The sequence below is a fragment of the Microcaecilia unicolor genome, chromosome 10, assembly GCF_901765095.1.
Source record: "Microcaecilia unicolor chromosome 10, aMicUni1.1, whole genome shotgun sequence".
Classification (NCBI taxonomy): domain Eukaryota; kingdom Metazoa; phylum Chordata; class Amphibia; order Gymnophiona; family Siphonopidae; genus Microcaecilia; species Microcaecilia unicolor.
The window spans coordinates 78,242,622-78,254,936 of NC_044040.1; positions in this window are offsets into that span (position 1 = coordinate 78,242,622).

The window sequence follows — 12,315 nt, forward strand, 5'->3', positions numbered from 1 at the left end:
ACTTCCACAGACAGTGAGAAGCTAATTTCAGGAACATTATTTACCTCTTTTTTTGTTGTTAAAATCAAAATGCTGATTTAAAACTGAATGTAATTATATTCATCAAGAGAAAGTAAATGACCTGCAATGCTATTTATAGACTCTTTCAGCAGCCATGACCTACTGCTGATTTATTCAGTGTCAAACATAGTTAACTGGAAGCAAACAGAAGCTGAAAGATAAAAGGAGCACTAAAGTTTACATTCTGTTATGCTTACCTGACTATTCAAGCCTTATCTTCTAGACAGCATCTGTATTAGAAAATGTCTTTTTTATTAATGCTGGCGCAGTATCTGAATGCTAATTGCTAACAAAATGTGTTATGTCTACACATATTTTCTATATTTATTTAACAGGTGAATTACTTGCTACATCATATTACAGCCATCTTTGTATTTCTGTACCTTCATTTAAACAGAAAAGATGTGTTTTGATTCAACTGATATTAGACACATCTGAGAAACAGAATTACCTAGTATGGACTACATTCATTAGTGTGCTTTTAGTTCGCTACCATACCTTAAAATATTTACTTTTTGCAAAATTGACTTCATGCACAGTAGCCTATGAATTAACACACATACAATCAACCTGCATGCATTAAACAGTTCTAATGCGTGTTTAAAAATGTTTATTTGACCAAATGTGGTAAATGAACGGTTTATATTTTTAAACTTTGGGGTCCTTTTACTAAGCCACGTAGGCGCCTACAAGCACCCAATGTGCGCCAAATTGGAGTTCCCCCTGGTTAGCGTGTGGCCCTCGCGGTAATTTCAATTTTGGCATGTGTCCACTACACAGGTCCGAAACTTTTTTTTAATTTCTGGCGCATGTCAGTTACGTGCTGTAAGAGTGCAGGTGAAAGGGGATCCGGGAAGGCACAAAGAAAGGGGGTACAGGGAGCCGGGGAATCCCAACGGGGCAGATTTCATGTGCACAACACCCACATTCAGAAAGCTGGGCTACCGGAGGCAGAGAGGTTGGCTGGGTTAAGGAAGAAGCGGAGGAACTACCAGTCCCAGAATCCTTCTCTTCCCCACCCGGCTGTGCAAGAGTTAGGGGAGGAGATAGAAGATTGGGAAATGGTCTCTGAGGAAGGTGATGAGGGCCAGCTGGAGAGATTGGGGGCGGGGGAAGTTGAAGAGGAGGATAAAATGGAGATTACTGAAGGGCTAGGGGAGGAACAGATAGAGATTGGAGCCCTGGCTAAAACCCAAAAAGCTGCTGTAAGAGGGTGGCTAGCTGTACCTTGGAGAGACTGGTGGAAGACCGGAGGAGAGAGGCTGAGGCACTGGGGGAAATCTCTACTAAAGAGGAAACAGGTGCAGCCTGTGGGAGAGAAAGAGAGCTGGGCACAATTGAAACCCCAGCCTGAACCAGGTGGGAATAAAGCTGTGTAACCGTGCTGTAAGAAGGTGCAAGAAAGACTGTGTAAACTGTTTCATACTAAAAGGTCTGGGCTGCAACCTACCAAGCTATTGGGTTTATCCCTCTGATAATGTACTGTTCCCTAAGTGAAGTAATCTGAGCTAAAGTGAAGTGAAGTTATGTGGACTGTGTTGAACCTGAGTTTGAAGTTATATGGACTGTAATGAACCTGAATGGTGCTCTGGGCTGCTAGCCTAAACAACCTGGAGTGAAGGGTGTTGTGTTGATTTGAAGCAAGAAAATAAAAGCTCTTACTTATAAACATTGGGCTTTGAATGTGCCTCTGTGAAAGGAATGGAAGGAGGAGGAAGTCTTGGGAGTTCGCAGGGCCTGGGAGCCAAGGATCAGAGGAGCCAGACTGCTGTGGAGTGAAGGCAACAGTTGTGTGGAGGAAGAGGCAGCTAAGCAGGGTCAAGCCTGGCTGGGTCCTGGATGGGGAACCCAGCTACAATGCATATGTCATTAGTGCCTAGTTACTGTGTGAGACCTTACCTCTAAGTCAATGGCTGGCAGTAAGGTCTCAGACCCAAAATGGATGCATGGCAATTTTTGTATGTGCGCTGAAAAATAATTCTGTGTACGCCCAAGACACGCATCTACACTACTGCAGGCCATTTTTCAGCACACCTTAGTAAAAGGACCCCTTTGTAACCTGTCCTTTCTTTGTTTTCATTTTATTATTGAATTCCTATTGTAAACTGCTTTGACAAAAAATGTAGGAGCCCTTTTACTAAAGCTTAGCACGTGCTAATGGAATTAGCGTGCAATAAGGGGTCCTTTTACTGAGCTGCAGTAAAAGGGGGCCTGCGTTAGCATCAGCGGGTAAAAGTCTCTTTTTCTTTTCTCAACAAGAAATGGCCATGCGGTAAGTGAACCACTTACCATGTAGCCACTGAGGTGGCAGTAAGGGCTGCCACTCTAACCCGGCAGCAACTGGGCAGTGCTGATTACTGCCGGGTAAGCACCATCGCTACAAAAATAGAATTTACACTGTACATTCACCGACTCTCTTTTTCAGATTTTCCTTGCCAGAGCTTACTGGTGAGACCATGATGCAGAAAACAAACAAAAAAAAATCAGTAAAATTTTTCACATTTATTTATTCCATAGATGACTGTGACTTTTTCCTTAATGGAAGTTTCCATTACATCTGGCTGGCAGATGTACTTTAAATGGTTATTGGTTTATTTGATTTAATATTCCACCCTTTCTAGACATATAACAGAACAGTTTACATATTATGTGCTCCAAATCTGCTGAGCTTCTGCTATATTTGTAAAAAAAAAATAATAAATAAGGCAGATCAATTCTGTTTTAATTTTTGACAGTTTCTCAGTCAAATTTTGCTTCCAGTGTCAATTTAATCTTATTTCTGTGCCCTCTAACATTTTCTCTCAGGCAAAAAATTTTGTTTTTCTCTTTCACACATACCATTTTAAGTATTTTCACTCAATATCACTCTTATCTCAGCATCTATTATGTTCAGTCAACCCCAGTTAACATTTTACCAGCTCAAATATCACAAAAGTACCCTTCAAGCAATAATAACTTCAACCATGTCTTCTATGCTCTACAGTTAAGCCCCAAATGGCTTTCTAATAATCACTACTGTGGTGCAAGCTTTTCCTATGACTAGAGCTCTTATGTTGTGTGATCCTTACATTCCAGTTTGCAGCATATGCTTGCACATTGGCACCCTCTCTCCCTCATGCACAGCAGCCTTATCACCCTGCTCCACAAACTTCCCTAGTTTCATTGAATTTTATACCTCTCCTACAGGAAAGGGAATGGGACTTGATATACTGCCTTTCTGTGGGGTTTTTTGCAACTACTTTCAAGATGGTTTAATAGTATACAAAGGTACTTATTTGTACCTGGGGCAATGGAAGGTTAAGTGACTGCAGCTGAAGTGAGAATCAAACCCGGTTCCCCAAGATCAAAATCCATTGCACTCCTCCACTCCAACAGCCTCTCACGCTCTGTGCTCACAGTTTCTTCACACTCATCCAACATCCATGGCTGCTTAAAATCCTGGCCTTTGTACCTCCATGGAGCCACAGCCAGTGCAACCGCAGTTTCAGCCTCATGTCCCTGGAGCCTTTGCTACTGTGCACGTAGAGCACATGCACCATCACTTCCAGGTTGGAACTTCAGCCCTACTTTCTGCATCACCAATACCTCAGCACTCTCCAACAGCCCAGCACAAACTCTTACCCAGTTCACTAGTATTGTGACAGTGTGAAAGCATCTGTAAGACTCAGCAGCCCTGCAAGGTAAAAAAAAAAAAAATCCCTCTCTTTGCATTGGTATTTGTAATCCATGATTCTACCCATTGAAATCAGTACTTCTGGTTTCATAATGCAACAGGATGGGGTTGTCAGAAATCCAAGACTGGCCTAAAATTTAACTCTTGGAACTGGGCAACTCAACAGCTCAAAGCAGTGTTTCTCGTTGGTCCTGGAGTACCCTCTTGACAGTCAGGTTTTCAGGATATCCACAATGAAATGTATCAGAAAGATTGGCATATAATAGAAGCAGTGTATGCACATCAATTTCATGCATATTAATTGTGCATATCCTGAAAACCCGACTAGCAAGGGAGTACCCCAAGACCAATATGGGAAACAGTGCTCTAAAGGATGCTGCTGTGCAGGGGCATAGCTACCATTGACCAAGCCTGGCAAAAAGCCCAGAGCCACCCTATGGTAGGGATCACCTGATGTGGAATTGAGGTGCTCTCTATCCAACATCTATTTTTCCATTTTTCTTACTCCCCCCCACCCCACCCCCCACCTGGGTCTGGTATTTTTCTTTACCCTCTCCCCCCTCCCAGGATCCTCCAAACACATGGTGGGTCCCAGCAGAGGCAATGATGAAAACAGGCTGCTCATTGGCCAGCCTCACCAAGACCTTTACTGGTTGGTGACTCCTAATGTGGAACCTTGCACTAAGTAGCTATAATTTGAATTCTGAAAGGATTTCCTTTCTCCCCCTCCCCCCTCATCCCCTGTCTCTCTACCTTGGAAGAGATGGTGTTATAGGGGGGCCCATCTTAATTTTCCTACCTGGGGCCTAGTCAGTACTAGCTATGCCACAGCTCTTCTAGAAAAGTGAAATTCTGGTGTAGCCACTGGGATTAGCATACTGAACAAAAAGCTTTCACGCACTCAAGCTGTTATAAACAGACTTTATTAGCTACTGTAGTTTCCCTTGAACAGACCTTATCCAATTAAATTGTTCAAGTTTTGGGACAGCCTTGAACCTGAAATCCCAGGTAGTCACTAGCATTCGTAAAATTTGACATGTGTCACGCCCACTTCCAGGCGCCCAAGCCCTGCCTACCCCACCCCAGGGATGATATCATAGCCCAAGGCATGCCCACTCCCCACCCCCAGGATGACTGCCGGATATGACATCATGGCCCCACCCCTTTGCATAACCATGTCCCACACCCTGCCTTATTTGCATAACCCCACCCCAAACCCCGCCCTCTTTTTGCATAGCCTCATCCTGAACCCCACCCCTTTTGGTTATATCACAGGAAGTGATGTCATAGCTACATCCCCTTTTCAAGATGGTGGCCACCACCGTATGCATCACGTCACTTCCTGTTTTCACTACTAGTTGCCATCTTGGATGGGGTCACATGATAGGAAATCACATCAAAAAACCCTTCTGACACTGCCCCCTACAGCCTTGGTGGAATATAGTCACACATGCGCATTTCTCAAAGGAAAGAAAAAATTAGACATTTTTTTCTTTCAAAAAAAGCTTTTAAAGCTGTTTAAAAAAAGGACACCTTTTTAAGCTTTATCATCTTTTTTGGCTTTGAGCACTGTGTTCACCTTAAAAAAGTTTTTAAAGCTGTTTAAAAAAGGACACCTTTTTAAGCTGAATCATCTTTTTTTTCAGCCTGCTTTTCAGAAGGACAGGCTTTCCTCTTTGCCATTCTCTGATTGAGATCTATAGCCTCCACTCTGAGACTCCTCCCCCTCGGCAGTACGAAAGGGGATGGGGTTTTTTTCAGAATGACACTGTGAGTTCCATTTACAGCACAGAATCCCCCCCACACACACCTCTCCCTCTTCCCTGTAGCCATTCACCACATAAAGAAAATAGAAGACAGGCATTATCTGAATGCTTTTTATTTGGCATTAAGCACTAAACATTCAAGGTATAGATCAGCAAACCTCTCACACATGTATAAAAATGTAACAACACAGCAAAGCTAGGCATGGTCAAGTAAAAACATAACCAATACCCATAAGACAAAACCCGTTTATCATACACGATCCTTTGAATTTTTTTAACTACATGAGATTCAACCTGCCAATGAGCCTTGTCTCTCACTAGCATTTTTTGCTGAACGGCTATCTTAGTTTGTTTATTCAGCAGCACCCAAGTCGTAATCCAGAACTAGCTCCTTTAGACTGCAAAAATGTATCTTCTCACTGTTTTCGCTGTTGAGTGTGATACCTTTTACCTTCAGGCGGGTCTCGCTGCTAGATAGCTTGTGCCCGTATGTTTTAGGACTGGCCGATATAAACTCTGTGATATGCTCACCCTTAGGGATCTCGCTCATTAATTGCCTAAATAGTCACCCAAAGGAGGATCTCAATCATCCTCCTTACTTACAAAAATCACAGAGTCTGTATCATGATAAAGGCAGCGCTTTTGTAAAGCGTCAAGAACCCTGTACAGTTCTAACTGGGCATGCACTGTTGTAAAAGAGGCTATGAAGATGTTAGTGTTACCCGATGGTGCACAAAGTTCCTTCGTGTGCTTCCAGGGATGCACGCTGCACCTTCATCTGTAAGATCACAAGACAACATGGTGTATTCGGGGGAAAACAGGTACATATACAGCTTGCTCATGACTCATAGATTTCTTCTCTGACCAAACTTCCCCCACAAAGACAGTTTTGCAATTTGTCATTTTGCAGGGTTCACGGTTATCTGATCGGCACGTAAAAGCACACCTTCTTTCTGGTAGAAATCATCTATGTATCTGTTTTGTTGTTCAGCATCAGTACACCACTGAGGAAACCCCGATGCTTCCTGCTTTTGTCGTAGAGCCATGTTTATGTATTCTACAAAGAGTTGTGTAGAAGTCTGTTCAAAATCTCCCACCCTGTACACTTTAGAGATAGTCATTTCCAATTCTACGGTACACCACGTCCCCACCAGGGCTCTTTCGCCATCAGCGTAGACACATTTCTCCTGCTGATTCATTACTGTGCAGGTGCAACACAACGGGAACATGAGCACACCCTATAGAGCAGTATGGGGAAAAAGATTCCATGCGGGGGGATCACCTTGATTTTCACAAGCCTGAAATAATCGGAGAAGGGGCCGAAATGGTCATAGATGATTTTGGGGTGTCTGATCAGATATTTTTTAGTTTTATTGACAAAAGGGTACAGGCTGGTAAAATCATAAAAGTGTATTTTCTCACCCTGTTTGACCTGATAGTACAGACACATGGCATTCGTTCTGCCTCCAAAAAGGGCATCTCATCGAACTAAAGGTTGGGTAACACGGCTCTGCTCAGAAAGGCTGCATTTTCCCTATCCGTTTAAATCAAACCGTCCCACTCATGTTCCCAAATACTAACAACCTTAAACCCTTTCTTGGGTAATCTGCCTTGCACTGTGTTCTGCAGTTGAGTAACCAGAAGGTGGTGCCCTTCAAAGAGTTCTATTTTTTACAATTGTAGCAGGTCGTATAACTGTGGTAAAAGCAACCGTTAAATTCAAAGGTGGTACGCTCCCCTTTAATGACGGCATACTCGTCGAGAAAGTAGCCACCCACCTGCATTTCACCCCCCTTTAGAGCGTGCCTGATTTGTATGTGTTCCTTGTCCTCAGTGTACAGCAGCCAACAGATACTAGCAGTGGAATATCTTTTGGTCTGCCGATGATAATCGTCAACCGCCGGCAGAGCTATGGTTTTTGGTTTTAAACAAATGAACCTGAACATGGCCATACACACAGAAACAAGTGTCATGTACTGGAACAGGTCTATACAATTCTTTAGGGTCGCCCCCCCCCCCCCCCCTGTTTTTCTTCTCTGTCTACCTCCACAGCCCTCGCTATCATTTTCATAAGTACATAAGTACGTAAGTATTGCCATACTGGGAAAGACCAAAGGTCCACCGAGCCCAGCATCCTGTTTCCAACAGTGGCCAATCCAGGTCACAAATATCCGGCAAGATCCCAAAAATATACAAAACATTTTATTCTGCTTATCCCAGAAATAGTGGATTTTCCCCAAGTCCATTTAATAACGGTCTATGGACTTTTCCTTTAGGAAGCCGTCCAAACCTTTTTTTAAACTCCGCTAAGCTAACCACCTTTACCACATTCTCTGGCAACGACTTCCAGAGTTTAATTATATGTTGAGTGAAGAAACATTTTCTCCGATTCGTTTTAATTTCCTCTCTGTAAAGGACACACGCTTTTTGTAAACTATACATATCCTTCTTACAATAGAAAGCTAGTTCTTTTTTGTAAATCAAATGTCTTATGCTTGTTCTCACCATACCAGCGTGTGAAAGCATCTTTCTCATCAGGCATCATGCTCTCAACGCATTAGTACTTTTCCTCAGGCATTTCCCCCACATAGTTTTGATTTTCCACAGGGTTCAAAAAGTAAGGAAAGTACTCTGCTGCCTTCAAAGACCATGGTTTGCGGGAGCTTGCTAAGCTTCATCGGCAGGAAATTTAGAGAGTCTAAAGTGAATGCCCAATGCGTCAACACCGATTTATAAAAGCTTACCTCCCTGCATTAACACACTCATATCCATCATCATTTCCCATAAAAGCTGACCGATGACAAAATAACCGTCATGAGTTTTCAAATTGTGTGCTTGTCAATAAAAGAACTTATTAACTTGGAGAGACAGTTCACCCCCTTGAATTCCCATTCGTGTTTACAGTAAAGGTCAGTTGTAAAGATGTAGTTGGGGATGTGCATCCCCGTTTCCTGCATGCACGCACATTTATAAATGATGTACCTTTCCGATGTTATAGTATAAATGTTTTTCCCCTTTCAGTAAAGGATCACCGCACTGCGAGCATTTTCTGACTTTGCATTTGCGCTTTTTTTTCTGTGTAAGAGTCACACATCGCAAAATATTTTAGATAAACATTCTCTCTCTTTTTTGGATGCTAGGTTTGAATGCTGTTTTAAATAATCCTTAGAATGACAATACAACCAACAGTTTGGGCACCTCTCTATACATCTCTCCCAAACTACACATTTGTTGGATAGACACAGATGACAGCATGATTTGCATGTGTGGTATTGACTATAAAGCATTTCACAGTGTTTACAGAATTTGTTTTACCATATTTATTTAAATTTTGCTCACACTTTTTTCAGTAGTAGCTCAAGGTGAGTTACATTCAGGTACACTGGATATTTCTCTGTCCCAGGAGGGCTCATAATCTAAGTTTGTACCTGAGGCAATGGAGGGTTGAGTGACTTGCCCAAGATCACAAGGAGCAGCAGTGGGATTTGAACTGGTCACCTCTGGATTACAAGACTGGTGCTCTAACCACTAGGCTACTCCTCCATACCATAGAACTGTTTGATATCTAAGATACCATGAAAATGATCATGATGAATATTCCTCCAATAAATAAGATATTTTTCCTGCCGACAAAAAAGAATCAAGGGGATTCCTGAAGTTTTAGAACAAGAGAAATTTGAGGACTTGAAAGATATTTCTTTAATCCTGGAGGACTCATTGTCTGAAGTAACTAATAGAGCTACGCTCTTAATTTCATTTGTTTTTGAGCAAGGCTTTAATGCAATACTAAAATTATACTTTAAAAATATGCATCAAAAGTTTTGTGGTCAAAAATTATGGATTTTTCCTGATGTCACCAGAGTTACACAAGAATGAAGAAAGACATTTCTAGAATTAAGAGAAGAGACGCAGTCTTTGGGAGCAACATTTTTGCTTGCTTATCCATGCAAATGTATAGTAAAATATGTAGGAATTAAGTATATTTTTGTACCAGACCAATTGAAAGCTTTCATAGACCTGAAAAGGGTAACTGAGTTATAATATCAGTAAGGCATTGAAAATAATAGGTGGGTGGGTATATAGCCTTTCCTTTTTTTTTTTTTTTTTTTTTTTTTTCTTTCTTTTTCTTCCTTATTGATCTCCCTGATCATCTTTTTTTTCACTCCCCCTGCCATTATTGTGGTCTAAGGAAGGTACAAAAGTAAATGTTTCTGTTTACCTATTATGTCTCTATGAAGAGTATATTTTGAGTTAAATATATTTGATTTCTTTTGTAACCTGAGTTGCATGTAACAAGATTTATGCTTGTGTAAAATTATAAAAGAATAATTTAAAAAAAAAAAAGAAATGATCATGATGGAATAATATATAGAAGGTGTTATGGTACGGCTGGTGGTCACTTGTTTTAAAAAGACGCTAACCGTTACTGTCTATACAATGTAGGGCTCATATGTTTATGCCCAGGTGTTATTCAAAAAACGCTACATCACTCAACATAACTTTTTTGTTTTCAGACCACCCTAGCTCAGTGTGTAGTTTTCTGGCTTCATGTAACAATATCTAAAGCTTGTTGGATACCTTGTCATGTAGCATTTTGAACATCTCTCAATGATCTTATAGTGTCTATATTAACAAAATGAAAATGGCCAGAGAAGCTCACACCATTAAACCTCAGTGAGTTTCTAGTCCACCTGTTCACAAACTATATATATATATCACCGGTTCAGGTTCAGGGTTCGCTGTAACATTTTCAGACATATTGTCTATAACAGCCCCAATTTCAGGGTCCACTGTAACATTTTCAGGCGCATTGTCTATAACAGGTCCTGTCACCGTTTCAGAATCATTACCGGCCTCATAATCGCCATCGGGGGTGTCCATGTCTGAAGATCCGCTCTCGGATCTGGTATCATGGTGTACCCTCTTTCTCCCTCTTTCCGCAGGAGGGCTGGTGCTCCTCAGTCATTTTTCCAAATGTTTGGATTTATCTCTAGGTTTGACATACCAATTTGGTGGCACCGCTTGACTGTGATTGGGCTGAGTTGGGTGCCCGGCTGTCGATGTTTCACCAGCCATCTCTTTTTCTTGATCTATGGGATAAAAAAGTAAAACATCATGAAACAAATGAACACAGATCTATCGTATCTGCCATTGGCGGGTGGAGGGTTCGTCAAGATGACCAACAAGAAGGGAAGTAGATACAATCACTATTTTGTAAGACTATCAAGATCTGCGAGAAAAAAAGATACGACCTCTATTGGTAAATAACCTCAAAATAGGATGCAAAAACAGATCTTTTAAAAACATCAGGCTTACTTTTACGGCTTGCTGAACCGCAAGAATGCCACTCTGATTGTGATGTCTCTTTGAACAGTAAGGGTGATCGGCGGTCACAACGCTGTTCGTGTTCTTCCTCTTTTCTCAGTGCTAGCTGTCAATGTTTTTTTTCTTTCCTTTGAGAAATGCGCATGCGTGCCTAAATTCCACCGAGGTTGCAGAAGGCAGTGTCGAGGGGGGTTTTGATGTCATTTCCTATCTTGTGACCCCATCCAAGATGGCGGCTAGTAGTGAAAACAGGATGTGAGGCATATGGTGATGGCCGCCATCTTGAAAAGGGGTTGTGGCTATGACATCACTTCCTGTGACATCACCAAAAGGGGTGGGGTTTGGGAATGAGGCAGGGCTATGCAAATAAGGCATGGTGAGGGACATGAATGCAGAGGGGCGGGGCTTGGGTAGGACATGACCATATCTGGTGACATCACCCCCGGGGGGCGGGGAGCGGATGTGGCTTGGGTGGTGATGTCATAAAAAGGGGCGGGGGAGTGGGTGCATCCTCACTTCTGATTGGCTGAAAACCCGGAAGTGTTCATGGCACCTGTCAAATTTGATGAATTCTAGTGATATTCACTACTGTTGATATTTTAAAACAGATGCATGCAGTCCCTCAACATTTGCTTTAATTTCACATGGTTTTTTTCAAAGTGTACCATGACTAAACTTTTCAAGGCTTTGGATGTCTTCTAGACCTGCAGACAGTGTTGGTTTTCTGGACACCATTTTTTCTGGTGTAGGGAGAGTCTTATTTAGACTGCTTGATTCTACAAGCAATAGCAAAATATTGATCCGATTTTGGTAGTTTATGCCTTATGTCAAGAAAAGCCTCTAATACTGATAGAAGATAAACAGAGGATAAATTTAAGTGAATATAGAGAAAAGGACCGGAGTTATGCTTTCACATGTCCATCTCACATGGCAGTTCGCTAGCACCCACCAGGTCATGAGGCATTTGAATTGCATAGAGATATTTTCTCTTGGCAATAAACTGTGGATTTTTCGTGATCTGTCTAAAGCTAATTAGCAGTGTAGGACAGATTTTCTGCCCATGGAAATCAGAGTGATCTTATTAGGCATTTACTATGGAAATAATTTAATAAACATTTTTCTTTGGTAAATGCTATTTTACCTACAAAAACTTAAGTTGCCCTGGAGAAAATTACCCAAGCTAGCATCTTAGGAAGAGGATGCTTGGAATTGCTCTCAGTTCTCTTTTGGGTACAGTTAGAAAACAAAGAGAAATCATTTTTATGAAAATGGGCAACAGGCAAGGCAGAGTTCCGAAAGGATCCCTATCAACTCCAAATCGTGCCAAGACTTGGCAAGCTACAATTCCTCAGCTTCTTCAGTACTTACATCAGCCATGACCAGTGGGCTCCACAATAGTGGGGACAGGAGGAAATACCTTCATGTTGGAAAGTGAAACATCACTAAGTTTCAGCAGGTGGTCTTCCTTGTGTCTGATGCTGTAGGATATGT